The sequence below is a fragment of the Vulpes vulpes genome, chromosome 4, assembly GCF_048418805.1.
Source record: "Vulpes vulpes isolate BD-2025 chromosome 4, VulVul3, whole genome shotgun sequence".
NCBI classification, from domain to species: Eukaryota; Metazoa; Chordata; class Mammalia; order Carnivora; family Canidae; genus Vulpes; species Vulpes vulpes.
The window spans coordinates 128,115,988-128,142,837 of record NC_132783.1 but is presented as its reverse complement, the minus strand read 5'-3'; the positions used below and the strand labels follow the sequence as shown (position 1 = coordinate 128,142,837).

The following is a 26,850-nucleotide window of genomic DNA, read 5'->3' as shown; positions in this document are numbered from 1 at the left end:
AAGTTTCTATTCTCAAAGAACTTACAATGAATGAGAAGGAAGGAAAACTACTTAACAGTCATAGCAAAAGTCCAATATAGTAGAACTCCTTTCTCAGCAGGGGGTACAGGCCGAGACCCTCAGTGGATGCCTGCAGCTGCAAATAGTACCAAACCCTACACATGCTATGTTTTTCTTTTCCTTTTCTATAGGTACACATCCATGATGAAATTTAATTTTTAAATTAGGCAAAGTAAAAGATTAACTTAATAACTAATAATAATATAGAACAATTGCAACCAAATACTGTAATAAAAGTTCTGTGAATGTTGTCTCTCACACATCTTATCGTCCCGTACTCATCCTTCTTGTGAATATGTGAATGATTAAATGCCTACTTGACAAGGTGCAGTGAGGGGAATGACGTAGGTATCCTGACACAGGCTACTAATTACTTTTTGACAATATGTCAGGAGAATCATGTTTCCAGACCACAGTAGACTGCAGGTAACTGAAATGGGAAAGTGAAACTCTGGATGAGAGGGGATGGGCTTCTATAAACAGTTTTCCAAGGATTCTGAGAACATGTAGGCTCAGTACAGATGCTTGACCTTCCTCTCCTCTCAAGGTCTTCACTGGGCCCTTGAGTTGGTTTGTATAAGTCTGGGGCACAGGGAGCAAGGGAAATGTTAGCCAGCTGTAGAGTCAGGAAGGGGAGGGTACTGCTACCTCTGCTTCAAATTTTTGGCATTCTCTTTCCTCCTCTTCCTGGGCCAGCTGCTGGCAGGATATGTGCATCTGCAGATGCCTGCTGTACTCCTCCTGGGCAAAACCTCAGCATCTTGCGAAGTTCTCCTGTTCACTGTTGAACTCTTTAAGACCTTCATTTATAGGATCTTACGGCATAGCATATGCTTCCTGTTGTTTTCCTTTTCTTTGCAACCTTTCTTAACCTTGAACTCTTCTTGTACACATGACCTCATTTAACAAGGTGGTCCTTTGCTTTCTGTTCAGTTCTCAGTTCCCGGTCCTTCTCAGCCAACTTCTTTTCTTCTCTTCCCCTACCATCTAGTCCATTTTTTTTTCCTCCTGGGTTTCCTCTTTTTTATGTTGTTGTGCTAGTATTCATGAGATAGTTTGTTTCCTTCTCAAATCTTCTCTTTTGTGCTTTTTCTTCTTTTTCTTTCTTTCTTTCTTTTCCTTTTTTAGCATCCTCTTCCTGTAGGCCTTGAAGGGTTCTTTGCATGAACTTCATGTTCAAGTCCTGCTCTGTTCTGTATTCCTGCTGAATATGTTTTACCTTCTCTTGGAGGGCTTTTTGCAAAAGTGTCCTAATTTCCTTCTTCATCTACTAGTTCTTTAGTTTATTCTGCTTATTCTCAAGGTTGACCTTGTATTTTCATTTGCCACAAGGTACACTTCCTCTTCCCTCAGCTACTGCACTGCCTGCCTTTGTGCCTTGATGTTGGTGACCTGGGTTTCCAGTCTCCAGGGTGTGTTCTCCTCCAGCAATTTCTATATTCTTGCTTCTTGAGCATCTCGCTTCTCCTTGGCCCATGGGTCTGCCTCCCAGAGTTCTCCACAATCTCTATCTCTTCAGCTCCTCACTAAACTTGGTCTGTGCCTTCTGCTCCTCACCTCTTGTGAGGGACACAGAGCGCTCACGTTGAAGCTCCTCCCCGTGCTTCCTCAATTTCTTTCCAGCTTTTCAGCCACAAAATTCTATCTCTATTTTTCTTTCTTCTCCTTCAGTAATCTGGTTTCCCTCTCATTCTGTTTTTTTTTTCTTTTTCCTCTTCAATGGTTTCTTCTTTTGACTGCATTTTAGTAAAATATTCATTTTCTTCTGATTCTAACCGTTCAGATAGCTTATTTCATCTTTCATCAGTGTTGATGGAATACTGGACCTTTAATAAGTGTTGGTAAATGGACAGAGAGGCATCTTTCTAAAAAATTAAGATAGGTGAGCTTCATCAAGCTGGATTCTGGACTCAATGGTATAAATGGGGACAACTTAAAAATAAAATAAATAAAATAAATTTGAAGTATAAAAGTGTTTATAATTTTTTAAAAAGATTGTGAAAACTGGCATAATTGCCAGTTTTGGTTATTGAATTGGCAAAGACCCAAAATGCTAGCTTTTTTTTTTTTAAGATTTTATTTATTTATTCATAGAGACACACACACACACACAGAGAGAGAGAGAGAGAGAGAGAGAGGCAGAGACACAGGCAGAGGGAGAAGCAGGCTCCAATGCAGCGAACCTGAGGTGGGACTCAATTCCAGGTCTCCAAGATCCCACCCCAGGCTGCAGGTGGCGCTAAACTGCTGCACCACAGGGGCTGTCCCCAAAATGCTAGCTTAAAGAAGTATCTCAGAATATAGAAAAAGAAAAGAAACAGAAATTAGGAACAAAAAGAGACACGTAGGATAAACCAATGAAATAAATTATTCCGAATGATAAGACTTTCAGGAAGAGAGAAAGGAAAAGAGGAATAACAGAAACTAAAGGGTTAATGGAAGAACTCCCCATGAGTTGGATGAAGACTTAAGTTTTCAGATGATAAAGACCATCTGAGTGCTAGAAGATTTTATTGGGAAAAAAAAAATGCCTGGCCATGTCCTGAGGCAATTAATAAACCTGTGGGATTAGGAACACTCCTTATTAAGCTTTCAGTCAGAGAAACAGGGTTACAAAGGGATTGATAACACTATTGGCCTTCTCATTTGCAACACAGTAAGAAGACAGTGAAATAACATTATGGACTTTGGAGTGAAAAGTGCTGTAATCATAGAAACTTGTTTTCAAGATAGTGTTTATGAATTGAGGTGGGGCTGAGGTGTGCAGTATTTTTAGAAATACAAGACCTTACCAAGTAAATTGTCCCTGTATTCTCTTTGGAAGAGTTACTATAGAAATTTCAACAAAAATTGGATCAGGGTATTGATTTTAAGTTGAGGAAGGATAAAATATACCAAAGAGAGAGATAAGTAATGAATCATGTGTAGTTAATTAATATGTAAAATTACCAGAAATCTATAGGGTGCATAGGTAAACATTCTTAGCTCTGTATAAAATCTAAGATAAATTTCATATTAGTCATTCTCACATAACATTCTCCAGTCACTTTTTTTTTTACCAGAATAGTTTCAGTCATTAAAATATCAGCCCCATGGAAGAATCAAACTTCTGAATTCCATTCTGAGTTAAAGCTTCTTTGCTTCCCCTGCTTGGAATGATCTGACAAAGACTTTAAGGTATCTATTACAGAAAATGCTTAATTGAGCAATCGTGAACATTCTTGCATGAATGTTATTTTTTTTTAAAGATTTTATTTATTTATTCATGAGAGATACACAGAGAAACAGAGACACAGGCAGAGGGAGAAGCAGGCTCCATGCAGGGAGCCCGATGTGGGACTCGATCCCGGGACCCCAGGATCACGCCCTGGGCCGAAGGTAGGCGCTAAACTGCTGAGCCACCCAGGGATCCCGGTAATGAATGTTAAAACTGAAAATATCAAGAAAGAAATAGAAAACATAAAGAAGAACCAAATGGAAATTTTAGATGGTAAGATACAGTATCCAAACTTAAAACGGAAAGCTAATGGAGTAGACTCAACAGTAGGATAGAGATGTCAAAGAGCCATAACTTGAATGTAGAAAAATAGAAATTATCCAACTTCAACAACAGAGAGAAAAAAAGTTTAAAAAAAGAGAAAAAAAGAGCCTCAGGGAACAACTTCACTACCTGATGGGCTCATGGTCATGTAATTGGAGTTACAGGAGGGAAGGAAAAGAATATCATTCTGGAAAAACTTGAAAAATAATGACAATTTCCCCAATAGAATATAAACCTACAGATTTAAGAAGCTGAGTGAACCCCAAATGGTTGTCAAAACTCATCAGATTCTCCTGTCAGAATTGATGAATTTTATTGTGTGTAAATTGTAGTTCAAGAAATCTAAATCACTTTTAAGTAGCTAATAAAAATCTGTCATTTGCTCATTGTAAACCTGCTGTAGCCAGACTCACTGCTACCTGTTGGGGTTATTGTGTGACAATAATTCATATCTCTAACAATCTGCTTGACACCAGCTAATAATCATCATATACTTATTACATGGCTGGTAGTAAGTGATTTTTGAAGTGATTTTTTGAGTGATTTTAAAGTTTTTGCTAATTTAATCTTCCTAACAACCATGTGAAGGAAATATTGTCATCTCTACTTGACAGAGAAGGAAGCTGATTACAAAAATATTAATTGGTTATTAGTAAGTGTCAGATTCACGTTTTAAAGCATGCCTTTTGACTTTAGAGACTAGATTCTTAGCAACTACTGAGTATGGAGAGACAAACTCAGGCAATGTTTCATGCCAATACAATGCAATATGTTTTAGTCTCCCAAATAAAAGCTATTTGCCAATAATAAGATATAAAAATCAGAGATGACATGAGTAATTACCTTTTGAAAAGGTAATTATTATTCTGAGTCTCAAAGATAGGGATAAATGTGAATTCTTGAGTAGCTTTAGAAAATATGATTTTCTGGAAGTCACCTGATTTTAGACAAGATAAAAGCACCTGATATAAGCAAAGGTCATGTTAATTTGTTAATTATAATTTTGTGTGCCTTTAAGTCAAGGCTAATTCTTGGGGTGCCTGGGTGGCTCAGTTGATTTAGTGCCCAACTCTTGATTTGGCTCAGGTCATGATCTAAGGGTTGTGAGATGGAGGCCTACATCTGGCTCCATGCTGGGCATGGAACTGGCTTATCATTCTCTCCCTCTTCCCTTCCTAGTCCCACACTCTAAAAACAAAAACAAAACTAATTTTTTATATGAAGCTCAAACATCTGCTGTTAAATTAGACATTAAAAAACTATAGAGACAATGTTTGAAAACTGAAGACAAGGCCTTCACATTTGAAAAAAAAAAATTGCTTCAAGTGTGCTCTAATAATTCCAGCAGATGGCAATACAATCATTGTTAAAAAATTGTTTCACTATCCAGCTGAAAAAAAAAGACCAATAAAAACAATATCTTTTCTATTTCTGTTTTACTTTATTTTTGCCTTTTTTTCCCTTATCTGCATTGAGTCCCTTTAAGTTTCTAAAACAACACATTCTACACAAGAATTTGTAAGGTTATAAACCCTGCTAACACCAGGACTGCAGATACCAAACTAGACATTGATCTCTATTGTGTTGAAAACAGAGTAAGCGTAGACAGCTTTTGAGTCAGGAGTGACATGGTCAGAATTGTGCATTGCGGAAATAACTGACAGGTAAAGGATGAGCAGAAGGATGTGGAAAGGTAGGGTGAATGTCTGTTTGAGTAGTCTAGAAAAGAGGAATTGGGAACTTGGCCTTGAGCATGGTAGTGAAAACCATGGTAGTGAAAACCTTAGATGAGGGATCACTGCAGACACAGAGGTGAGAGAACTGAATGAATGATTGATTGGATGTTAGAAATTCAAAAGAAGAGGCAAAGATAACTCTTGTGTTTTAATCCTGGTTGAGGGGGAAGCTAACGAGAAGGAGAAGAAACAAATTTGGACAAAAAGGAGTTTGTTGAAGTTCCATGATGCCGATTCAACTTAGCAGGTGATAAGTGGGTTTGCTGCTTAAAAGAGAGGTAAAATTTAAGAGATAGACACAGAAATGGTGGGTATTTGCAACCACAGGAGTGGATGAGACAGTCTGACAGAGAAAAAGGCTGAGGTCTAAGGAACCTTCTGGAGAATGTTTGTATTTAGAAGGAACTGATGATACGAAGTTTAGTGGGATTTCCAGGTGAATGTGATGTCTTCGGATCAACAAAGATAAATGGAACAAGAGTAACATATTTCAAAAAGTGTGAGGAGATTGTTTAAAAAGAGGCCAATGGACTTTGAGACACAGTTAAAACAGACTGATATGGGGTAGAAAGATTATTTTGAGAGAGGAGTGGACATAGTATGAAAAAGTGTACAATCTCTTTTGAGAAGTTTGACCACAAATGGAAAGAAAGAAATGGTTGCATAGGTTGACAGGACAATGGGAACAAGTGGAAATTTTTATACGAGATATACTTCAGCATGGCTGTGTCTGACATAAAGGAGACATTTGGAATTATACTAAGGTTGCTTTTTTTTTTTCTTAAATGACATCTAGATAATTTAATGAAACAGCATAACTTCATTTTACTAGAAATTTGTGGATGTAAGAAAAAATTGAAAATATAATTTGAAAGTGAACATTGCAACATGTTTCTCATTATTTATTATTTATCCAGTGTCTGCTTGGCTCCTCTCTGTTGCTGATGTCTGAAGCTTTGAGACTCTGAAAGTTAGTCATGCCAGTCAAGCCTGTTCCCAGCACCCAAGATCTTCTGACATTGTGGCAAGTTATAGCTTTGCAGAGTCTGCCGTAGCGTCAACCAAGCATTTAGAATCACAGAAATCTCTGAAGCCCATCGCTCTGTTACACTATGTTAGCATGTTTCCTTGTCCACATTTTTTTATTCTATCCTTTCTGTTTTTTTTTTTCCTCAAGGAAAAGAAAGATCAGTTGGCAATGCTTGATCTTGATGATAGAATTGCAGAGTTTGCTTCTTGCTACCAGAACTTTGGTCTCACTTTTTGTGCAAAGGAATCTACAGAAGCTGCCACTTGAATTTGAGGAAAAAAATAATATAACCTTGAGTTGCAAATGACCGAGTCTGACATTGAATATGATAAACATACTGGTTTCATTAAAAACTCATAGCAAGGGCAGCCGGGGTGGCTCAGCAGTTTTGAGCTGGACCTGGGATCGAATCCCATGTCGGGCTCCCTGCATGGAGCCTGCTTCTCCCTCTGTCTGTGTCTCTGTCTCTCTCTCTCTGTCTCCCATGAGTAAATAAATAAAATCTTAAAAAACCAAACTCATAGCAAGACAGAATTTTCAAACACAGAGGCAATGGAAAGTGGAATAAAGACAAGAAGAAATAGGGGGATATTGTCCAGGACTCTTCTCTGTACTTTTCAGCACAGTTAAATGGTTTGCTTATCAATTCCTAAACACATCCCTTTGAAACCTTGTACCGTTTCTGTCAATGGTCCCATCAGGTAAAAAATGAAATTATTCCCTAGGTTAGGTATCCCATCCCCCAAACAGACATGTTTGGAGGACTGGCAGGCGATGGCAGGTGATGGGGTCCCCATTGGAGCTTTACAACACAAACTTTCATGCACAGCAGAACCCAGTTACAGAGAAAATGAAGACATGGACTCTTTTTTTTTTTAAATCTGTAACAATCAGGGTGCTATTTTAACTCTTAGTTTTACAAATCAGAATTTATTTTTAATAGGGAAGCCTCCTATTTTGCACTTTTACTCCTGTTTATATTTTTGCAGAAGTGATTGATTAGGTGGTAAACACTTGATACATCTGTTATCCTGATCATTTTTCTGAAAATAGTGGGAATCCAAACTGACAGGAAAAACAGATTTTCAGAATAAATCCTCCTTCTTTCAATAAAGGTTTTCTTTAGGTTTGATTTTAGCATCCTAAGGATAGGAACTTGTTCCTTTTTCTTCGGTTTATTTACTTAGTTATTTAATCATTCATTTATTCATTTAAATTCCAGTGTAGTTACCATACAGTGTTATATTAGTTTCAGATATACAATATAATGATTCAAAAATTCCATCTATTACTCAGTGCTCATCAAGATAGATGTACTCTTTGCCATAAGATGTATTTTTAAAATGCTATCTGTTTAACACTTTAAAATTGCGGCAGTCACTTTTGGTTTCCTAGCTAACAACCATTTCCCACTTTTGTGCCAGCAAAAACCTAATTCTGCTCACCTACATGTAGCAAGAACTCTAGGAAGGGAGGGGAGATCTTATCCCAGCTCAAGGGATGAGTAGTGATTGGTTTAAACCAATTTGGGTACTTCTACCTCTTAACGATTGGCTTGGAGTGGGGCATGAGCCAGTTCTGACAATGAGATACTGTCTTTTGGACTTTTAGGGAGATTTTTCTTCTTAGTGTAAAGAAGGAAACACAGGAGAAGAGGCCCTTCCCCTCTCCTACTTTTCAATACAATTGTGTGAGGACATGATGCTTGTAGCTGTCCCAAACTCATGGGAAATCTAATGGAACTGGAAAAAGCAGAAGCAGAACAATAATATTGTTTAGCTCAGAGTTCACTAATGCTGGCAATTACTTCTGAGCCTCTGGTCATGAAAGATAAATACCCTCATAATAGCCACATTTAGTTAGATATTTTGTATCTTGAAGTAAAAAGCAGTTTAAGGCAACAATTTAAAAAGATCTCTCACATTATCTCATTGATTCTGCTAAAGATCTTGTGAGGCAGGTGTTATCTGGAGTCCCAGAAGATACTGGAGATGCAAAATGCTGAAATGAAGTGATGAACTTCACAGAACTATTAGGAAGCTGACCTAACTTCGAAATCATAACTTTGGATGACCACTCACGTGCGCTTTGTAATGCACTTTATTGTTGAATTTGTGCTGAATAAAGTCTGGTAAAGTTGCTATAGTGAGTGAAGCTGAGCTCTCGGGGACATTTCCTTATTTTCAGGTAGATTCTCCTAAGCTTTCAGGTCTGCTGAAGGCCAGACTCTTCCTGAAACATTGGGGTGGACTCACTGTCAGAAATTCTTTTTCACATTTGCTCTATCAGTCTCTTGCCTTCTACTGATTTATACTGAAAATCTAGTCTGTTCTTATTTATAATGAAATGCCCCTGTTCAGGGAACCTCAGAGTGATTTGAGAAGTTCAGAGGAGTACAACCCCACAGAACCTTGTCTTTTCTCTCTCTGACTCCCATATTATTTGGGCATGAAAACATGTGATTCCTATTTCCACTTACATTTCCATAGGAGGGACTGGTTTCTCTATTTCATACTGGCTGTGACTTAGACCTGTGGCCATCTCTGGATCCTACCAAGTCCATTTCTACACAGTTAAAACTACAAATGCCTAGCACTAAAACCCTGTCACCTCTGCCTAATAAAGTACTTCTGAGAGCAGATATGACTATTCTCACTCTGTCTAACATGGACTCCTCAGAAAATGACACCGAAGGCAAAAACTTACAAACTAATGCTTTATTGGGGGTTCAGTCCCAGGAAAACTAGAGTGAGGGACAATGGGTACATTACTGAGCTGGCCATAGCTTTGTAAAAACAGGACAAAATAAAGCAGAACATCTATAGAAAGATTGTATAGACCTGCTCTGTATCAGAAGTGACCAGAGAGGAAGAGGAGTGAGTAATGTATCTGCTGGCTTTTCCTCATCTCCTGTTTTATGTTAGTCTGAGTTCACCCCTCATGGGAATAACTCTCTTGCACTTCCAGGTTGCATTACCTGGCCTATCCACACAACCTTAGGGGACCAGAGCCTCTACAAGTCCAATAAGGCTGGCTTACATTAATGTCATTCATGAGGTCTATGGTGGTGATTCTGTGGGCATTTGGCGTTTCCAGGGCTACTCTTACTAGCCAGGAATCAATGCAAGTGGTCGTGTGTGGGCATGGGAGTCTAGTGAGTAAGGCTCACTTGGGTGATATAGAAACAAACTTGGTCCAAACCCAATCTGTATTCCCAATAAAATGAAAAGAGATCACTCTCTTTCTTTTTTTTCTTCAGATGTCCTCACTTTGAAGGGGTTGGATCTCTGCCAGGGGTTGGTATCCTCACTCCTGTCTCATCATGCTTGCCTGTTCCTTGAGAGCCATAGGTAGATGGACCAGTACTTATTTTCATGGATGAATCAAGTCAGTAATGCCGATCCACCCCAAGAATATGCAAATTATGAAATCCTATCTTGTGTCTTCACTGTTTTGAATATTCTTTAACTGTAGGGGAAGTAATTCATATTTGTAATCTGAGATCCTCTTGATTTCAGGTAATTTGTGTTACTACAATCATTAACACTTTATCAGAACAAAATAAATTTAAACGTGTTTTGGCTTATACAGTATTTTGTTGAGGGGGGGCTGAAATTTTTCTTTATTGCTTTCATAAAACATAAACTGATGAGTTTGAATTATACACTTCCAACAGGGACAGAAAGCACTAGATTAGTTCAAGGGGAAGGAGATGAAGTAGAAGGAGATTCATTTCAGATCATTAAAAATGGTTGTTCTAGTTCTGGGACAGATTTTTGAATTATATTTTTTCTTCTTGACCAAATTTTCCTATGTTTGTAGAGAATTCTAACAAAATATTTGTCTTCTTTCGAGAATAAGCCAATTCCTCCACCAATGGAATTTCTTCTGTGTAATAATCTCTCAGGAATATATTTGGAAACTCGTGTCTGTAAGGGCAGATTTGAAGACACAAGGCTGACCTCACTCCAAATGTCAGCCACAATACTTGAGCTGCATTCCTATTAGTTCCTGTCACCAACAAATGCCATTTAACCAATTATTCTTGGCGAAAAGTATCACATATGCCACAGAAAGCGTGGGAAGCCCACTCTCTGTGGTGAGGACAAGGTCTCAGGCTCATTGGGCCACATTTGCATTTCAACTGCATATTGCAATGTGTTGGCCAGGCCCTGCTTCTCATGGCATGTTTGTGATGGAATTGGAGCTGTCCCCATAACCACAGCCCTAGAGTGATTTATGATTCTGGTGAAGCACTCTGAATTTTGGTCCACACTGTTAAGATAAAATAATATCTGAAGAAGAGTGGCTGCTCGGGAAAAAGTCAGCTATAGATGATCTAATGGGTCTGATAATTCATTAAAAAATACTAGAAAGAGCACAGTGTCTGGACTTAGACACAGTTAAATTTCATTCCAGTCCTCCCCATCTATTAACTCTGTATTAGAAAACACTAGAGTGTGTTTTTAAATTTTTCTGAGCCTCGGTCTCCTCTGCAAAATGGGAATACTAGGACTTGCTCCAAAGAACTATTGTGAAGATGAAATGAAAAAGTGTGAGGAACTCTCAGGCTCACTGCCAGTTGTGGCAGGCACTCAGTGATAGTCCCACCCTCCACTTCTCTTTCCTCTTCTGCCCAGCATACCCAATACACCATTTCTATAGACTGGGTATCTTATAGACCCTGTTGGCTGGCTCATAGAAATCATCCCTGATCTCCTATCTGGATACCTTCTACTACCCACTCTAGAAAAACTATATTTTTCTATTCCCAGCCTTCCCTGTATCTTGTGATGGAGGATACACTTCTAGCCAATAGAACACAAAGGAAATTCTCCTGAGAGTTTTCAGGGCAAGTTTTGGTTTACTGATAGACAGAAGCTGCTGTAAAGATTCTCTCTTCCTCTTATCTCAAATGCCTTGGTCTGGGTCAGTGCTTTTGTGTCTTTGAGGAATAATCATGCTAAAAAAAATCAAAAGAATCACAGGACTTCTCAAAGATGCAGATCCTGTCTTGGGTGAGCCCCCCAGTAAACTGGAGCTGCCTACACCAGTCTTCCAAGTAGGTAAGAAAAAAAAGGAACTCTATTTGATCAAGCCACTTGACTTATATATAGGTAAGTAAATGGGACAAGGATTGGAGGAAGGGGAGAAAGGAAGAGAGGAAGGGGGACAGCGAGGGAGGATAGGAGGGAAAGGAGAGAAAGAGAGAGAGAGAGAGAGAGAGAGAGAGAGAGAGAATTACTCCCATAGTATGTAGCTGGAGAAACAAATCCTTTAATTTTTGGAGTATTAAATGTTAATTTGGTAGGCTATGTAATAGTTCCCCAAAAGATACCCACGTCTTAATCTCTAGAACCTGTAAAGGTTTCATTGCAAGCCAAAAAAAAAAAAAAAAGGATTGCAGATATGATTATGGTTATGAATCTTGAAAATGAAGAGATTATCAGAGAGGGCCCTCAACCCGATTATGTGTATCCTTACAAGAGGGAGGCAGGGAGAGATTCCCAGAAGCACACAGAAGAACAGGAGACAAGGAGATGACAGAGGCAAGACGTGGGACACATGCACCATAGCCAAGGAACACCTGCAGCCTCCAGAAGCGGAAAAGGCAAGAAACAGATGGGACTCTCTACCAGGGCCTCTGAGGGACTATGGGCCAGCCAATAGTGATTTTGATGTTGGCCCAATGATACTGATTTTGGACTTCTGGCCTCCAGAACTCTGAGAGAATGAATTTCTGTTGTTTTAAGCCACTAAATTTGTTGTACTTTGTTATAGCAGCAAAAGTAGTGACTTTTATTTACAACTGCATGTATCAAGATTACAATAAAAATGCTAGTGATACCATCCAAACAAAAGCAATGATTTATTGGTAATGGCAATGAATGGAATATTGACAGTCTCTGATGAGAATCAAGCAATTATCCAGGAGCTGTAGACCTGATTGCATTATGGTCTTCCAGTGTCTTTTGTACCTTAGTGTACAACTACTCGTTTGAAGTCATTCATATTGGTTGCCTGGACTGGAATACCAATAAAAGTAAAATATGAAATTCTTGTTGTTTCTTCTTCACCTTGATTGGACTGAACAAATATAGTTACACTGTTAACATTCTGAAACTTAACATAACGAAGTGGAACAATGCCATCTTCTTTAATATCATCCTCTGTTAGTTCCAGAGCTTGAGTTGGTTCACTTCTTTCCACTTCTTCAAAATCCATAGATCGGGGTAGATTGATAAAAATTTTTACATATTTAGGACCCTGACCATTATCAGGCCCTTGAAATTTCATTGAATAAAGCTTAACAGGCTGATTAAATGCCACAGTAATAAGTAGCTGTTCATCACAATCAGATTCCAAGAAGGTCATATCTTTTCGTAAACAGTTGTCAAATCCATGCTCATCACTTTCATTTCATACTTAGTTATCAAGACTTTCTGATTTCATTTAAGGGTATGAATAATAGTAATAACTGGTATATATTGAATGCCCTCTGTGGACCAGGCAACCAGACTCATCACTGTGCACGGATCACCTCATTAGTCCTCACCCCAACAATCTCCTGAGGCAGCTGTTCCTCTTCTTTCTGTCTCCTAGCAAGGAGAACTACCTCAAGGAAGGTATGGAACCAGCGAGAAGTCATACAGTGAGGGAGCACTGAAGATGGAATTTGAGCTCAGAACACCTGAATCTGTAACCATTCTAGCTCTGCTGCTGAAGAAATGATGGTAGACCTGCGTGTATGTTCCTAGTCACATTCCTAAGATAAGTTACTACGTGAAACAATTGTGTAGAATTGACATCAATAATTGGACATAGGTCCTTTAACTCAGGTCTTCAAGAACACTCCTTCATAGATTAAAAAATGAGTACCTACTAAGTGTCAGATACTGAGTGGAGCATGAAGACTAAGACTCACAGTCTTGCTTCCAGAGGCTTCCATGCTCCCTAGTCTCCCATCTTTCATTATTGCTTTACAACTACGCAGCAATAGTAGCCATTACACCAAAAATTACATATTGAAACATAACTTTTAAAGGCTTTCATTAAACCAAATGTAAATTAATATAAATTAACCGTAACTTTGAATGATCTACATTGCTATTCTTCCTCATATGTCTAAACAATGAAAAATAAATAGCAGCATTGAAATCACTACTTCTAGTGACCTCCACAGCATGATTATGAATTACTTCATACCTCTGAGAAAATATCATTGGCTATTCCTTTATTTTTTCTTTCTTTTTTTTCGGGGGGGGGGAGGTATTCTTTCTAATTAGCATATCAATATATTTCATTTGATATTTTCATAGCCTGATGATAAAGCAAGTGTTTTGCTGGCACAAAACTTTATTTTAAGGCTAAAATTTCCTTGCATGTTATAAGCTTTCTATTTTTAATCGGCCTTTGTGTTTCCTCTGCTGTCTAAAAAGTGAATAGCTGAAGAGAAGTGCTCTGTTACCTTCCAGTGTTCCACAAGGTGGCTCTAAGACAGGCTAAGTCATTGAGACCTTATTTGTGCACATTATTTTTCTTTAATTTCTTTGTCCCACTTCCCATCATGTCTAATGAGGTAGGTTTTATAATGTTGTATCTTAGGGATTTTACCAAGGAAAAGCAGAGATGTCTTCATGTCAGTCGTCTTCTTGCCTTTTGTAAAGGGTTAAATATTATGTTTCCACGAACTCAACTTAGATCCCTTGCATTAACACTTTTTACTAAGAGTGGAAAAGGGGCCAATATGGAAAGGTGTTTAATCAACTAATAAGTCAGTATATCATCAGTTCACATAGATGATATGTATAGTGTTCATAGATATTAATGCATTCGCAGTGGAAGGGTGTTTATACCATGTAACCAAATAGACAATTATTAATGCCACTGTTACATATTACAGCTAGCTCAAAGATTTCTTCTTAAATAATACAGTTGACAATACTTCATGAAAATGGAGATCATTGAAATTGAGGTTTTTAACAAATGTTTATTTAGAACCCCAGAGCTTAATTCTCTTAAGCTTTTTTACTTTCATGAATTTAAGTCAATTGTTTTTCCTTTTTTTAAGGTTTGTAATTGATTTTTAAAATAACAAGATAAAAGGAATTACCTTCTTTAAACTACTTATTTGTTTAAGTGGGCAAATAATTAGCCATTGGTCTATTTAAAAAATATTTTCCAAATGTTGCTCTAGGAAACAAAATCTGGATTTAATTTGTGAGAAGTGCACACACAAATAAAAAATAACAATGAAATTCGGTCTTCTGCACTCTTTTTGCACTTTAAAAAACTGCTGACACATTGAAACTCACTACTAAAAAGTGGTTTTGATCTACACTCACAATCTATGAGACTATGTTAAATAATCTTGATATTATCTCCATGAAATTTTCAGAATTGTTGGTTTGATGGACCACCTTACCCTGTTCCCTGAAGTCTTGAATAACAAAGATGCTTGTAAAATGGATTAAACTAAAAACAGCTTTTCTTGATGATTAGACTTGGAAGATTTCAGATCTTTGTACTATATTGACATTCTTTTATTGAATTCTCTAAAATATTACAAAACAACCATTTAATAAAGCAAAACCAAATAGATTAGAAGTCACTGCAGTGAGTTAGAACACCACTTTGACAGAGCTCAACAGTATGTCACAAGAAGGAAGTCTGAATGGATGTTTATAGGGTGTTGGGGTCTGGGCAAATGTTTCAAGGTGGAGAGATGATGGAAATTGGGCAAAATTTGTAACAGGATAAAATGTATTTCGGTTTGATGGGCAGAGTTAGTGAGTGTCTTAAGGGAAGCTTTGATGGATAAACTATTAATTGATAAGACATTCTATGCCTAAGTAATTAAACTATTGTCTCAGATAATAATGCATTAATATCTTGAAGAAAATAATATTTAATGGTTTTCTGGTCTTAACTTTCCTGGGCAAAGATTTATTGAACAACTAAGTCATGTTGCTACAGGTATTCTCACTTCTCACTTTTCATTTTGATATATATATTTCTAGTTTATTCTTTTCACAAAGACTCAGAGTTGTAGGCCCCAGGGATGCTTTTAGAGGTAAGCCCATGAGCTTTGGAGAAATTAGCATATTGTTATTTTTACAATACCACTAAAAAGGGTTGTGCAAGGTTTGTAGTTGATGGAAAATAAGAATGAGGGGAAAAATAAGCATACTGCCTGTATTTGAGGAGGACTGATTTTTACTGCTGAGAATCATCTTCAGGGTATGACACACCAGAGCCATTGACTTTGGCTCCACTTTTTACAAGATTCCATGCTGAAGTGGGGCCAGGGAACTTATTTAGAAAAGGAGACAACATTTTCCAGCAAGACTTTTAATGCTCTTAGACGAGGTGTTGATCACAAAGCCTTTACATAGGGCAGGGACAAGGTAGTTGTTGATAATATATCTGCTTGGCAAAGATGATGTTCACGTTCATTTGCTCTCAGTTAATAAATCCATTTGGCTGTTCAACAATAATGCATATTAGTTTTTATTTTTTTAATAACTGGACACGTTGCTTCAGATCTTTTGTGTGATTCTAATAGCAGACGTGGTATATTTTGGATAGTAAAATCAATTCTGTTTGGATTATAAAAGGTAAGTCCTTGTCAAAATTCATAATTTTATTTTTAATAACCTTAGCACAATTCTATTTGTGATTGGTCTGTGATTCCAGTGGCTTGACTTCTAATGCTCATCATTTGGTTTTTCTTCCAGGGAACAGGTGGCTGCAATTTTAGCCATTCTTCAATATCCAGTAATAAGGCTGAAAGGAAGTCATCTCTATTTTTCCTGCTAAGGTGAGAGATGTGTCTGCTCAGGGGTATTGAGTGAGAAGTGATAGCATGAATTACACAAGAAAACCAACAGATGCTTATTAATAGTATGACCTTAGACAAGTTACAAAAACTCACTTAATCTTAAATTCTTCACTTATCAATGGAGATAAACATAATGCTTATTTCTTAAGGTTGTTAAGAAGATTAAATGGGAAAATATATGCATAAAGCATTGAGCTGAGTACATGGCATAGTCAACAATGAATGATTGTTGTTATTGTATTTATTAATGATGTATTAAAATACGTCATATATTTATGATATATAATAATACATAAGATGGAACAAAATAATAGAAATTTATCTCTGATTAGATGGATTGGTAATCTCTTCATTAAAGAATCATGAGGAAAAAAGTGCCAATACAGAGAAATAAATGGTTGGGGCGTGATGTTTGTTTATAGTTACTGGTTATACCTACAACATATGCATTAGTATTTTTATCTTATATCTTTATTATTGTACTGAATACAACATACTTCTAAGTATGTTGGCAAATATATTTTCCTTAATGAAGTGTTAGTTTTCTACCAGAGTCTGAATAAAACCTTAAGTATTCAGTAAATACATCAGGGCTTCTTTGAAAAACATTTGGTCATAGTAATAATGCTTGAGTACTATTTGATCAAATCTTCCCTAACAAATGTATTCCAATATCCCCCAGATTTAAATAATAGGATGCGAAATTGAGAATAGACCTCCACAGCTTCAGCATTAGAAATAGTCAAATGGGAATCCCATGAATCTATGTCTTCCTTTATTAAGATTTACCCCATAGAAAATAGTTTTCTTCTCATGAAACATGGTGTTCTTTTATCTGTGGGACAGAGGCCTATTTGTTGACCCTGGTATGCAGCAGCTTCCTGCCACATCATTGACAACTGGCAATGGTAGCTCTGGAAATTGATGAAGACAAGTTTTTTTTTTTTTTTTTTTTTTTTTTAAACAAGGTCTTTAATTAAGTGACAAATAAACCTTAGGTAAAATGACAATCCCTGTGCCACAGGCTGCCTATGTTCTCTGGGAGAAATATATAAATACATAAAACTATTGCATGTAGGAGTTAGTTTAATACTTTGTACCTGGAGTTAAACTTTGCAATCAACTCTTCTCATGCCTTTGTTAAACCTTCTTTAAATAGAATTGAAAGCTAGACTGAAATTGGAGTCCTTTATAATGAAAACACTACAAAAGTCAAAGTCAAAAATATCTTTATAGTAATCAAACTGTAAAGACAGAAAAAATGCTATTTTTAAATACCACAACTCAGAGTTTGTTTCAATCATAATAGATTTCTTTTAAAAACATGCAAAATTAATTTATTGTCAAAATTTTTAGTGCCACTCCATTTTCATTGTCTTACTTACCACCAGATTCGATGAATTGATCTACTTGAGTGTTTTAGGTCAGGTTTTATTATTTGGTGGAAGACTATCAAAGTAAGGAGAAAGTTGTTTTTCCTTCCTTGTTAAGTATACAGCCAGAAAGAACAACAATATTTTCAAGTTAAAAAGTCATTGCAACCTAATTGAAAACTTCAGGCCAAATGCTGGGAACGCTGTGGTTTTACCATTCTAAAACAAAAATTGAAAACAGATTCTAGTTGGCTTTAAAAAATAATCTGGCTAATAATCAAGATAGATAATGAGCAAACACATAAAGTACAGTTAAAGAAGAAAATATTCTGAAATGAACAGGAAGAAGAAACAGGTTAAATAAATAAGGTCTAACAAATCCATTCACTTGGCTAAAGCGTTAAGATTTTCATTTGCGTGGTTGATATAGAGCAACTTGATTTTCCAAAGATAACATCGAAGGAATGTCTGGAGAGGACTCGGATGTGTCTGGATTTTGCCCAGTTCTAAAGAGGGATTAACATCAACCATACATATATCTGCTATGAACCCAGACTGTCTCTTAAAGCTATTGCATCAGTCATCCTATTCTTTGAGGGCCAAAAAACAAATAAAACATTTGTGCTTTACAACCAAGAGATTGTGTACAACTCATGAGTTGGCACCTTCTGTAAAATTTAAGCTATTGATCACCATTAGTAGAACACCTGTTTTGAATTATTTTCCTAGTTTGCAAGTGAATTTAGGTCATACCTTTTTTATTCACTGAAGATAAACATTATGTGTGATATATATGTATAAGCATATATGTTTTACATATATGAGAATATATATAGAACACATATATATGATTTATAGTAGACCACATATATATGTGTATATATAACACATACAACACACATACATATATATATATTTTTTGAATATTGAATATATATATTTCAATGAACAAAAAAGAATCCAGTAGAGGTATAACCTAAATTCATTTACAAACTGAGAAAGTAGCTCAAAACATATGTTCTACTGATGGTAATTTACATTATATATATATATATATATATATATATATATATATATATATATAACATATGTACATTTGATATATATATATCCATTGAAAACTACATATATAAACATAGATATATATAATATATGCAACTTATAAATATATATATACACACATACATGTTTAGATATATATAGAAATTGTATATAGAAAGAGAAGTTAGAAATCCTGAAATTGAATATTGAATTCTGGCTCTATCTCTTCATAGCTGTATCCTCTTGGGTAAATTACTTAACTTCTCTAATCCTATGATAACATTTGTAAAATGAGGATACTGTTGTGCTAGTTTCTTAAGAAAAAGCCTTATGCCTTGGAAGAGAAATCAATGAAAGAGCTTGGCTATGTAATTTTAGATGCACATCTCCCTCTGAGTTAACATTGAGTGTACATGTCGTGCAGGTGGAAGATCCAGGATATCATCTATATTACTAACGAGCATCATCTTACAAATAAAGAACAGCTTTCTCGTTACCTTTAATTGAGTTTTTTCTTCCCTACCCTTTGCATATAGCTTTCTCCAAATAATAACAAAAATAGTGATATAAGTTGAGAAAGGAAAATAATTGACTACCAAGTTTAACTACAGCTTCAGAATATTAACCTAAATACTAAATAAAATAGTTTTATGTTTGAGCATTATTAGGAGACCATTAAACACCTCTATTGACAATATTCCATTTTCATGTTATGGTTCCATACCTTGTAACACACAGGTTGCAAATATCTCCCAGCTCATTATTTTTCTTTTTAACTTAGTTCATTTTAAAACTTTCTGCCTCAAAGATTTTCATTTTGACTCATGAAAATCCAACAATTTTTTCATGTCTAGCTTTTCCGCTTAGTGTCATAGTTAATTCCCAGATCATGATAACCTATATTTTCATCTGATTCTCCTCCAATATTTTATTATGAAATATCTCAAACTTAGAAAACCTTAAAGGAATTTTACAGTAAAAACGTATATTCTTACCATCTAGGTTCTACCGTTAACATTGCACCTTACTTACTTTTTAAATATATCTCTCCATCTTTCCATAACTTTATCCATCATGTCAATCTATTTTATGCATTTCAAAGTAATCTGCAGACATAAATGACTTGTCCCAAATACTCCAGTATGTCCACCATATGTTTTTGATATATATTTTGTCTTTTTACTCTTGCATATGGTTTTTGTTTCCTATGGCTGCTGAAACAAATTACCACAAACTGGGTGGTTTACAAGAGCATATTTATTCTCTTCCAGTTCTGGAGGCCAAAAGTGAGAAATCAGTTTCACTGGGCTCAAAGTGGCGGCAAGGCTGCTTCCTTCGGGAGGCTCTGGGGAGAATCCACTTCCATAATTTTGTAGCTTCTAGACTGTGTTCTTGGCTTGTGGTCCCTTTCTCATATCACTCCAACTTCTTTCTTCCACTGTTGTTTCTCTTCTGTAGTCAGATTTCTCTGCCTTCGCCTTTCTTAGAAGCACATGAGTGATTACATTGAGTGTAGTCCAGAAATTCCAGGATAATCTTTCTAACTCAAGATCCTTAACTTAATCACATCTGCAAAATAATATTTTGCAGATAAGGTAACATTTTGTCATATAAGGTAACATTCACAGATTCTAAAAGATTAGGACCTGGATATCTTTATGGCTGTTATTCAGCCTACCATACTTGCAAACACTTATTATATCTTTTTTTTAATAACATCAAGTAAAAATTTGATTGCGTTTTTTCCAAATAATTACCTGAATTATTGAAAATTTCAATATAAATGATTTTAAAGTTAAGAATTTTCAAATATAATTAAGATGATACCTTTATCATATATGATATTTCTCATGTTTTCTCTATACACTAAACTCTTTACCAATGACAAAATATGATAATGATTTGATTTATTGAATCTAATTATAGGTGCTTTAAAATTTTCTTTACAGTTGGGGAAAAAAAGTGAAAAATTGAAGAGTATAACTTAATTGCTGCAGGAAAATGGCTACCAAATTCCGATACACTAATTTATTCTCTGCCAGAATGTTTATATTGGCTAATTATCTTATATGAGAGAAGGTTATTTTAATTCATATATGGAATATAAGAAAGAACAAATAACACCCACTCAGCTCTGTCAGATATTAAATGATGAGAAGGTAAGACAAATGACATAATCAGAAAACAAGCCAAAGGGCTAAATTATATTTACATCAAAATTTACATGTTAATTCTAAAATATTTAAAGCATTAACATTTCAGTTATCTTCCTTCCAGTAAAGGCAACACCTGTTCTTAATAAACATATTTTCCCCCAATTGTCTGTTTTCTGAACGAGTTATGGAATTACTAGCATTAAAACATTTTAATTAAAACAAAACCTTTGGCATTGTAATATAGTCTTTAATCTTTGGTAAACATATGACTTTGCAAGGGAACCCATTACTGGATAAATGTTCCATGTTGAATTGATCAGACCCATTTCTAGAATGTGTTGTCAATTAATTGGTTATAAGAAGCATGCTTTTTACAAAACAATGGATAATGCATCTATTCCCATGACCTCACTCTAACTAAGTACATTGCCATTTTAAGGTTTCTTTGTAATTATTATTCTAAACTATGAAATTATTGATTGATGTGCTTGTAAATTGATTATGAATAAATTATGTGTGTATGTCTTTTTCTTTTAATTGGCTTTATTTTTCAAGTTCATAACAAATTTAAGCAGCACATTCAGAGTTCCTATATAGTCCTTATCCCCACACAGGTGCAACCTCCATCACTATCACCGTCCCACAGAAGAGTGGTACATTTCTTATAGTCTATGCACCTATATCATCATATCATTATCATCCACACTCCATAGTTTACATTAGAGCTCACTCTCAGTGTTGCATCCTATGGGTTTTGACGGATGTATGACATCTATTTACCATCATAGTATGATACAGATTAGTTTCAATGCCCTAAAAAAATCCTCTGCTTTGCCAATTCACCCCTCTTTCTTCCACTATTGGTATCATACAAGATGTAGCTTCCTCAGAATGGCTTTTTCCAATTAGCAATATGCATTTAAATTTCTTCTATGTCTTTTCGTAGCCTCATGACTCATTTCTCTTTAGGGCTGAATAACATTCCATTGTCTGGATGCGCCACAGCTTACTTATCCTTTCACCTATTAAAATATATTTTGGTTCCTTCCAACTTTTGGCAATTGTGAATAAAGTTTCCATAAATATCCATATGTAAGTCTTGTGTGTGGGTATAACTGTTCAACTCATTTGAGTAAATACCAAGGAATGCAATTGCTATAATAGATGTTGGGTGAGACAAAGCTTACTTATTAGCTAGTGACTCAGTTAGGTATACCAGCCTCAAAGCAAAATTCCAAAGGTTGCCTCTGCAAAATGACAAAACACATACTGCATGTCAAGAAACTTCTGGGTTGCTTAAACATAGCTGAAATATGGAATGTTAAATACATAAATTGTGAGAGAACACTACATTTCAAATAAAGAAATATACACATACTTAAATCATGTTTGTTAGTGTTTGAGTTTCTTCACAAAGTTTTATAACCTGGATTTCATGGATCTTAGGAGATATATAGGTGCACTAGTAGTATTTCTTGAACTATTGTGAAGGACTATTTTATTTTCCAAGTTATTTTAATTTGATATATTTGCCCCATATATACCTCTCCTTTATTTACATGGTTGTGTTTGTGTGTGTATGTGTCTGTCTGTGCTTGTGATAATGATATGGGTCAGTGGAACATTTGCAGTTTTGAAAAGCATTTTATTGGCAATTTTCTGTTGTTTATAAGCTCTGGCAGAGGCAGTGCTACTGAAATCAGTTGAAATCTCATTTCAATAGAAATGAGAGAATCTCAGGTTCGCAGAAATCAATGGCACTTCTAAACTCCCAGAACTTCTAGACAGCACATGCGTTATGCTATCAAAGCAGACAGAGAATGTGTAATAATAATTAGAAGGATATGAACAAAAGACAAAAATATATATGTCACCTACTAGTGTTACATTTCACTTGTATAACTGAAAGGATGTGAGGTCTGGCCATGAGAGGCCTGATTTGAGACATCATGATATAAAATCAACATGTCTCACCTAGAATTCAGATCTAGCATTCCTTGAATCGAAAAAAAAAGAAAGTTGGGTAACTTTGAGGCAGGGTAAATCAATCACTTCATAAGTACTTTCTGTAAATTTTCTTCTTACTCTTCTCTAATATACCTATATTCATTTATCAGAGTAAATGTGCACTGGGCAAAAGAAAATAAGCAGACCTTTCAGGTTTCTTTGAGCCCAGACTATGAGTCAGAGCTGGTTCCTGAGACCTCAAGCACCACAACCAATCAGGAGCCTTGCATAATGAGCTGATGAATGTAGTTTTAATCTGATTGCATCTCACAGGGTGCCCAGTAGTATCATGAGTAGTCCATCTCCTTTTCCAAGTGTGTGCTTGAAATATATATTCTCAGCAACTAGATGTATCTCAGCTCAAGTTTCTGTCACTGTGGAGTGCCATATTAACCAGGACAGGATAACTCCAGAGCCTTTATTATGAGTTGCTATTGCTTAAGTCATGTTGTTTTGTATTTTTTCTCTTACACTCAAAGCTAATATCAGCCAATACACTACTTTATATCCTTTCAATTCTTTTCCTAAGTTAAATTATTTTTTCGTGGTTGTTTATAATCAAGGAACTGAAATAAGATGTATCTACATGATCCCAGTTCTCAAAATCACCAAGAGTTTGGCATTAATGTTTCCATTTTTGTGTATTAAGAATTTGGGGCTCAGAAAGGTTAAAGAATAATATTATAGGGGAGGAAGTAGTATAACTACCATTGGAAATCAGCTGTTTAATGGTAAAAGCCATTCTTTTGATGTTCAAACAATACCACCTCTTAAGAGTTTATTACCTTATGGGGCCCATTTTTTTCTGTAAAATAAAGAATGAGATGATTTCTTGAAAGTGATAGGGATGGTGCTAGGTTAGTGGAGAGTGATGACAAATATTTGAAAGGAAGAAGGGAGTAGAGTCTTGTAACTCCAAGTGAGCAACCAATCAGGTGACTTTGGTCATCCTTTAGTAGCTTGATAGAGATACAGGTTTCAAGACACTTTCTATTGAATCAAATCTGCATTTCTAAATATCCCCAGGTAATTTGTATGGTCATTAAAGTTTGAGAAACATTAGGACAAGGAGGCATATTGTCAAGCAATACTGAAGGACCTACTGAAATGGAGACTATGCATTTATAAGCAACAGTATTAATGGCTAGAAATCTCTGATTGTTGCCTAAATACATGATAAAAAAAAATAAAGACTCCTACTAAAATTCCAGATCCTCACTTTTCTTTTGCTTTTATGTCAATGGCTTGTTGCTCAAATTTGACAAATGCTCAGGGGAAACACAGGATTTTCAGAGAGACTTTCATCTTATTCTAACAAATGGATAGTAATAAACTCTGGTCTTCATGGTCTGAATATTGTTCTATGTGTGATGCATGGAACTGTAGCAGCCATTTTGCATTCTTGGAGGCATGAGCCCAAAGACCAAGTCAGGATAAGAATCTAATGAATCAGCATTAGAAGAGCTCAATTCCTTTGGATTTCTTGTACATGAGACAATAAACACCCTTATTGTTTAAAGGATTTTCATTTAATTTTTCTGTTACTTATACCTAAGAGTATCCCGAGGAAAAAAAAAAGGAAGGAAGGAAGGAATGAAAGAAAGAAAGAAAGAAAGAAAGAAAGAAAGAAAGAAAGAAAGAAAGAAAGAAAAAAGAAAAGAAAGAAAAAAGAAAGAAAGAAAGAAAGTTTGTGTTTTTTCTGTCAAAATCGTCAGAACATTAGATCAATATAAAATGAGGCAAATTACAGAATTACTAGTTGAAGTTTTATAGGATAAGTGTGTCTGAGTAAAAGCTGTTGAAGGTTTAAGCATATGTTTCCCTGATAAGCTGTACCTTAAGGTTGAAGCTGGGTAGGGGCATGATACCAACCAGGACAGTGCTGACGGAATGAAAACAGGTCAATACTGGATAAGACCAAAAAACTGTCACACTGGGTGAGAGTTAGAGTTGTAATCAGCAAAAGGATATCAGAACATAAGATTTCAGAGGTGAAACAATTTCTGTGATGCCTTTGATGTGGTTAGGTGAAGTGAAATAGATGTGAAGACCATTGACATTCAGCAAGTCAGATAAGTATAAAACTAGGCTGTTGGATGAGTGTTTCCCCCACTAGAAACTTGAACAAACACACGGCCATTGGAGACACTTGAAATACTAGATCTTGAGCTTAAGGTAGAATCTGATGATTATGGGGGACTGACTGGAACACTGTGGAATGACTACATTGAGAAAAGTTTCATAAAGGAGGATACGTTTGACGTGGAACTCAGAGAAATGGGGATTCTCTACAAGAGAAGTGTAATGGCAGGTGTGCTTGGTGGAGAGAACAGTATGTGCCAAGTTAATAGACAAGAATAACATTTAGGGAAAGGTGGGTAGTCTTGTGCTGGTGGAGCAGAAAGAAATAGAGGTTTGAGCCAGCTTTTGAAGAGTCTTACATGTTATGACGAGGAGTTCGGATATATTCTAGTTAACAACTGTTGCTAATGACAGTTTTCTAAACTTAGGAATCACAAGCTTTATTTTTTGTAAAAGAGATCATTCTCCACAACACAGATAAGGTACTCCATCCCCTTTATTTTTGTACTTTATGCATTACTCAAGGCAGTTAGGGAGCAAGTAGCCCTTACCTAATTATGGTTCTATCTTCTTTGTTTTATGAACCATTCATTTGAGAATGAAAAGATAGATGTAGTTAACCTCCGCTGGCTGAATGAAGAGGAGGAAGGTTGAGATGAATAAGCATCTTCCCAGACCATGATTCCATGGTGTATCAGTCATCTTTGCCACAGCAGTAAACAACGTCAATGTTGGTGGCTGATGCAAAACAGCATTATTTCTTGCTGTGATTATCTACCACTTTTTAGTCTCCACTGGGTTCTGTTTGGCTTCTTTATGACTTTTAGAACTCTGTTGGATGCTATTTAGATCTACTAGTATGCTTTTCTGAGCTCTGTTGGGTTCTGCTGGGTTTGATTTAGCTTCATATATCTTTTGGTAGCTACTTTTGGGGATATACCATTGTCACAACAGAAAGCCAGAGCAAGAGGGCAGCATACAAATCATTCTGTGGCATTTTAAAGCTTTTTCTAGTCAATGTGCTGACAGAAACTCTTTCCTTGATCAAGCTCCAGTCAGGATCCCTGGAGCCCTTTAACGACTTGGCCTCAATCTTATTTTATAAAAATATCAGCTTCTCAGCACAAATGATTTTGTACCACCACCCCCGAAACCTGAACAAACACAAGCATAGTTTCTAATAGCTCAAGTTCTCACCTTAGGATGACCCCAGCTCCTTCTAAAATACCTGCCTGAGAAAACTCAGTCTTGCCAGGAAAATTTACAGTTTGTTTCTGCCCAACCCTGGTGATAAGCTCCTGGATCTCCTCTTAGAGCAGTTTCTTGAGAAAGCTTGCAATTATAAATCCTTCCTCTGCCTTTTGAGATGTAAGTCTTCCACCAACCAGAATCATCTCCTCAAGGATCTGAGAGCTGTCTCTGTCTAATGCAAACATTTAGGGAGATAACTCTAGCTCCCAGTCTCTGCTCCCTCCTGTCATAAAGGTACAGAAATTTGTTTCTTCTCTAATTAAGCAACAATGAACAAACCCACAGGTCTAGTTGCATTAACTAACTCTCCTTCCCACATTTTGTAAGTTTCCACATGCCTGACTCTTCCCACGTTCTCCCATTAAAATGCACAGCCATCTCTGTACAAAGTGAAGTTGAGTTCAGTTCACACTGGACCTTTTTCCCTATTGCAAGAATTCATTACTGAATAGTCTTATCTTCCCCACTTTAACTAGTATCTAGCTTTGTTCTCTTCAACAGTGGCAAATGACATATTTGCTCATATGCCAAAAACACATCAAATGATCAAGCCCAAAGTCAATGAAGGTCAGGAAGCATGACGATACTAGAGAACAAGCAAATAGATAAACAGATGATAACAATAGAGCTTTTTTTTTAAAAAATAAAGATGAGTACTAGATATTCCAGAAAGTGATTTCCCTATCAGACTTTCATAAAAGAAATGCTAAAAACAGTATTTTTGTATATTTT

The 26,850-nt window shown here is 36.1% G+C and overlaps 1 long non-coding RNA gene across 2 annotated transcripts in view; it reads left to right on the top strand.

The window, feature by feature from the left end:
- The window catches only part of LOC112933517 (uncharacterized), an 80,974-nt gene that overhangs the window by 31,872 nt on the left and 22,252 nt on the right, over window positions 1-26,850 (top strand). The window contains exon 3 of one of the 2 annotated variants that reach the window (XR_012001277.1): window positions 16,105-16,187. This is a non-coding gene — a long non-coding RNA (uncharacterized lncRNA). Of the gene's footprint in view, window positions 1-9,626; window positions 9,984-16,104; window positions 16,188-26,850 lie in introns of those variants that run through there. The other variant, XR_012001276.1, reaches the window with a different exon arrangement.